Source organism: Hordeum vulgare, chromosome 4H, assembly GCF_904849725.1.
Source record: "Hordeum vulgare subsp. vulgare chromosome 4H, MorexV3_pseudomolecules_assembly, whole genome shotgun sequence".
NCBI classification, from domain to species: domain Eukaryota; kingdom Viridiplantae; phylum Streptophyta; class Magnoliopsida; order Poales; family Poaceae; genus Hordeum; species Hordeum vulgare.
This window is the reverse complement of record NC_058521.1, coordinates 222,141,201-222,147,200: the sequence shown is the minus strand read 5'-3', so window position 1 is coordinate 222,147,200 and position 6,000 is coordinate 222,141,201.

The following is a 6,000-nucleotide window of genomic DNA, read 5'->3' as shown; positions in this document are numbered from 1 at the left end:
GGATGAAGGGGAGGTCAGAGCAAGGAAGCCGGGGGCGGCGGCTGGCGGGCACCAGGCTGCAGGAGAGCGGCGGCGACGGCGAGGTATGAGGCGGTGGCGGCGGGGTTGGAGGAGTGGAGGGGGCAGTGGGAGGGAGGGATGAAAGCCCGCGCGCTCGGGAGTGGAGGAGTGGAGGTGGCAGTGGGAGTGGGGGAAGAAAGCCCGTCGAGCTGCAGGAGAGTTAGCAATGGCGCACCATTTAGGGGTGCGCCACTAGTACATAGCGGTACTACCACTGGAGCTGGCGGTACTACCACTGGCAGCAGCGGTACTACCGCCGACACTCCGGCGGTAGTACCGCTGGAGCTGGCGGTAGTACCGCTTGAGGGCCATTCACTAATGGAAAGTTAGTAATGGCGCACCTTCGAGTGGTGTGCCATAAGTAAGGTGATAGCAATGGCGCGCCTTCTTGTGGTGCGCCATTACTAACTTTTTTTATTATTATTTTTTGGATTTTTAGTTGCATGTAATTAAAAATGTGTGCTCGCTATCTCAGCTATTTAGTTCATCTATTTTCTTACTAAGAATTAATAATGTGTGATCGATAATCTTTTACGAGTAGCGCCCGAGGAGAGCATGTTAGAACCATGTAATAAAACTCACGGAGAGAGACACTTACAAAAAATCATGTTATGACGTGATATCACATTGTGCAAAGATTTAGAATTACATGACATGGTTGAAATCAAGTGGCATGAAATAACAGTCATCAAATATTGAGCTTGCCACTGACACACACGTGACCGACACGTCGTGATTCGATCTTAGCTATCTTTTCACAATAATCTTCTTGCCCTTTTTCTCGCGGTTAAATAATTTAGCCCCGGAACCCCTTTAATTCTTCTCTTGAACGGATGTCCTTTAGGTAGGGTGGTCTTGCTTCTTCTTGTGGTGTGTGCTACTTCATTTTCGTCGTCATCTTCCATCTTGGGGTCGCCGTACTTGTCGAAGTCTTGCTCATTGGCGACTCCATCCATTCCGATGATGTTCCTTTTGCCTCTCCTCACGACAACACGACTGGGCTTCGACGGGTCGGTAATGAAGAAGCATTGGTCCACTTGGCAAGCCAGTACCCATGGCTCATTTTTCGCGGTGACGTTTGCGCCCGCGGTCTTGGATTTGGATCCGTGCATAACCATGGTGGTGAAATACCGGTCTTCTTTTAGGACGCCCTTGGACCATCTGACATGGAACATCAGGACCTTCTCTCCAGCGTAGCTCAGCTCCCAGATCTCCTCGATCCTTCCGTAGTATATGTCCTTGTCGTTACGAGTGTAGGATTCCATCGTTACCCCGGAGTTCTAATAATCGCTCTTCATGTCCTTTTCCTCGGTGTAAAATGTGTAACCGTTGATATCGTACGCCTCATAGGTCATCAGGTTGTGCTCGGCGCCCTGTGACAAGGCGAATATGAGCTTTTCTTCCTCGGAAGAATCCTCATGTAAAGGGTACTACAGAAGCTTGTCCTTGAACCAACTCGTGAAACACGAGTTGTGCTCTTTGATTATATCTCTGTCCGTCCTCGGTTGGCCTCGGTCATTGTACGTCTTCTCAATTATGGTTTTGTGCTCTACCACCCAAGGATCGACCACGTCTATGTGTTGTAACTCGACTAGGTTTGCTCTTTTAAAGTCGGCAAGTCGACCCTTGAAGTCGACATGCATTTCACGGCGACCCTCGCGGTGACCCCATCCAGCGAGCCTGCTGAGGTGCCTGTTGACGGGCAGACCAACGGGGTTCTCGATGCCTAGATTATTCATGCAGAAGGAGATGCACTTTGCTATCAGAAAGCCCTGGGCTATGCTTCCTTCTGGACGTGCCCTGTTGCGAACGTATCCTTTGATAACACCATTCATCTTTTCGAACAACATCATGCTGTGCAGGAACGTCGGCCCGAGTTGTATACCAGAAGATGCACCATAACGTCGAAGAATGCGGGCGGGAAGTACATCTCAAGCTTGCATAGTATCACCACGATCTCTTCCTGTAGCCTTATGAGTTGCCTCATGCCAACCGACTTCCGAGAGATGACGTCGAAAAAGTTGCATAGGCCAAATAGCGTTTCACGCACGTGCGTGTCCATGATCCCTCGGATTGCAACTAGAAGTAGCTGCGTCATCAGCACGTGAAAGTCATGAGACTTTATCCCGCTGAACTTCTGCTTCACTGAGTCTAGTATCTGCTTATCTTCCTCTCGTAACCATAAGGAAGATTTACTCCTATGAGGCAGGTGAAAAACTGCTCGATCTCCTTCGGACTTAGAGTGAAGCACTTGGGAGGGCAGTCATATTCGATCTTCTTGGCCTTTTTACCTTTGCGACGACTTTCCGTGTCCTTCGGCTCATCATCATCATCATCATCATCATCATCTTTAGGGCGTTTTGAGTGAAGCTCCTCCCCGATGCCCATTGATTGCAACTCTGCCCTTGCTTTTGGCCCATCTTTAGTCCTCTCTGGCATGTTGAGCAGGGTACCAAGCAGACTCTCGCACACGTTCTTCGTGATATGCATGACATCAAGGCTGTGAGGCACACGGAGGATCTTCCAGTAGGGCAAGTCCCAAAAAACAGACCCCGCTTTCCATACATTCAGCAACGGCTCTGGCGCCTTTCGCTTCTTTCCCAGTGGTGGGCACTCTTTCCAATTTTTCAACAGCTCGTCTATTTCCTCGCCGCTCCTCGTACGTGTGGGTCTTCGGTGTTCGATTTCACCATCGAACAGGTCCTTGCATTTTCTCCATGCGTCATCATTGCGAAGCCACCTTCGATGTCCCATGAACACGGTTTTCGAAGACCCGAGATCTCTATCTAGGTGGCGATACATTGTGTCATCCATGCACCTGGCACATGCATAAAATCCATGGACCACCTGCCCCGCGATATATCCGTAACCGAGATAGTCGTGCACCGTCGTGAAAAGTGCAGCTCTCATAGAGAAATATTGTTTCGCTGCGGCGTCCCACGTATTGGCTAGCGTTTTCCACAGCGTGTCTAGCTCCTCTTTCAGCAGCCCCGGATACAGATTGATGTCGTTCCATGGTTGTTTCGGCCCTTCAATTAGCATACTCATGTGAATGTACTTCCTCTTCATGCACATCCAAGGGGAAGGTTGTACATCCACACAAACACAGGCCAGGTGCTATGTGTGCTGCTCTGGCTGCCAAATGGATTGACTCCATCGGTGCTCGCGTCCAGCATGATCTTCCTTGGATCGTCCCCAAATTCTGGGTGTTCAATGTTCAATGCTTGCCACTGGCTCGCATCCTTAGGGTGACTCAGCATCTTGTCTTTTTTATTTATCTCCGGATCATTTCTGTTATCTTCTCTCTTCTTCTCCTTCCTATCCTCGTGCTAACGCAGGAGCTCTGCTTGCTTATGGTCCGCGAAATATCGCTGCAGATGAGGAGTGATCGGAAAGTACCACACCACTTTTCGAGGAGCTTTCTTCCTCTTCTTGTATCGAGTGACGCCGCACACCGGACATACGGTAGACTCTGCGTGCTTGTCCCGATAAATGATGATATCATTCATGCACACATGGTATTTCACGTATGATAAATCCAGAGGACACACGATTTTATTCGCCTCCTCAAAACTGATCGGGCACTTGTTCCCGTGGGGAAGACGTTCGTGCCAGAATGACATGTTCTCGTCGAAGCATTTGTCGGTCATTTTGTGTTTTACCTTCATCTCCACAACCATGAGCATTACTTTCAGGCGGGTATCCTAGGGTCTGCATCCTTCATACAATGGAGTAACCACGTCTATCTCCAGTTGATCGAGCTTGGCTTTCTCTCGGGCGGCAGCTCTTGCGTTACTCGTCTGCTTGAGAAGCAACTCTTGAATATGAGGGTCCTGCACCCAGCCCATCGATGGTCCATTGTCCTATGCTCCGGCATCTTCATCTTCATGATCAGGCCCTTCGTCTTCCTCATCATGTCCAGCATCTTCTAGATGATGATTGTGTCCTGCATCTACTTCGTGATCATGTCGCCCGCCCTCGCTGTCTTGCCGCCCTTCATTATTTCTTGCCCGACCCCCATGGACGACTTCATAATCATCTTCATCACCTTGCCACTGATAACCATCCATGAAACCACGCACGAGCAGGTGGCCCCGCACCTGTCTGGAATCCGGGTCAGTAAGGCTCTTCATCTTGCATCTTCGACACGGGCATCTTATCTCCGTCTCGTTCTTTTGAAGCATCTTGGCCTTCTTCGATCTCAGAAACATATTCATGATGCCTTCGGTCATCATGCGGACCATGGTCGCCTGCGGGGTAGAGCAAAAGGATATTTTAGAACCAAAAAAAAATTGGCATGACTTTGCCTAAAAATAGGACCAAAAAGATATGCATAGTGCCAAATTCTTGCCGAAACGGAAATGAATCAACATTCCGGCAAAATATTGGCAATTATTGCATTTCAAATACCGGTGCCTGCAAAGACAAACATATGCAACACCACAAACATAGGCAACAACACAAACATACGTAGATCTAGGCCAAAGTGTGTACAATGGAGAGGGAGAAAAAAGTAGATCTAGAACATAAAGAAAGCTTTCCCCTTACTGACCTATCAAAAAATGGAAATTTAACCACTTAATTTGGTTGAATCTATGGTGCAAAAGAGGTGAGGAGGAGGAGGCAGCCGAGACAATTGCTTAATTGGTAGAGGTGGAGAGAATGAAGTGGGAAAGTGAGTGTGTGGAAAAATATCTAGTGCTCTCAGGTTACCAATGGCGCACCACCCAGGCATGCGGCATTGGTAACCAGGATTACTAATGGCGCACCAGGGAGTGGTGCGCCATTACTAGTTTTTTTTAAAATATTGGTAGCGGTACTACCGCTAGCTCTAGCGGTAGTACCGCTGGGATCATAGCGGTAGTACCGCTCCGACTAGCGGTAGTACCGCTCCCCTGGAGACAGTCCTAAAAACCTAGCAAGCCACGTTAGGCTGGGTTCATAGCGGTAATACCGCTCCCCCTGGCGGTAGTAACGCTCCCCGAGGCGCTACTACCGCTCCCCTTGGCGGTAGTACCGCTCCCCTGGAGTCAGCCCTAAAAACCCTAGCAAAGCCACGTTAGATGGGCTCCTGGCGGTAGTACCACTCCACGTAGCGATAGTACCGCTGGGGTCAGGTTACCAATGGCGCACCTGTTAGAAATGCGCCATTGATAAACATATTTACTAATGGCACACCTGGGTGTGGTGCGCCATTACTACTTTTGAAAAAGAAATTGAAAAAAGATATATTAGTAGTGGCGCACCGTGGGTATGGTGCGCCATTACTAGTTAAAAGTAGTAATGGCACACTTTCCTGTGGTGCGCCACTACTAAGTTTGGCAAGGGGTCGGGGCCCAGGCCTAACTTAATAATGGTGCACCAAAGAGTCGGTGCACCACATGCACAGTGCACCACTAGTAGCCATATTATCTATAGGCATTTTTCTAGTAGTGTACACGCTAATCGGTAAAGATAGGTCCTAATCTCACCTGAGCATGTGTAGATTGGATTCGTTTTCCCATGCTCTGCTCCAGATCAGACGCAAAAATTTGGCAACATCTCCATGTTGTTTTCTTGATAACGTCTTGATAATAAACAGAGATGATGTGTACCCGGAGAAGAACAGCGAGGCACTAACGAAATTATGCATCGGATCTGGAGCAGAGCATATGGGAAATCGAAACCAATTTGCACATACTCGGGTTGTCCATGCATACATTGGACAATTCGAAAGAATCACGATTATTAATATCTGGAAATGGATGCCTATTTATAACTGTAACCCTTCCAAACGGGAGACGAGTACTGGTCATGTATACTGCTGCTTTAATGTACCTATATCTAGAAAGCTTCATCGGCACAAAGACCGGAATAGAGCAAATGAAGGGGGAGGAGGAGATGTCATTTTTTCTCACACACGAACGCATGGACGGAGCCTGTCGAATGCACGAGGAGGTC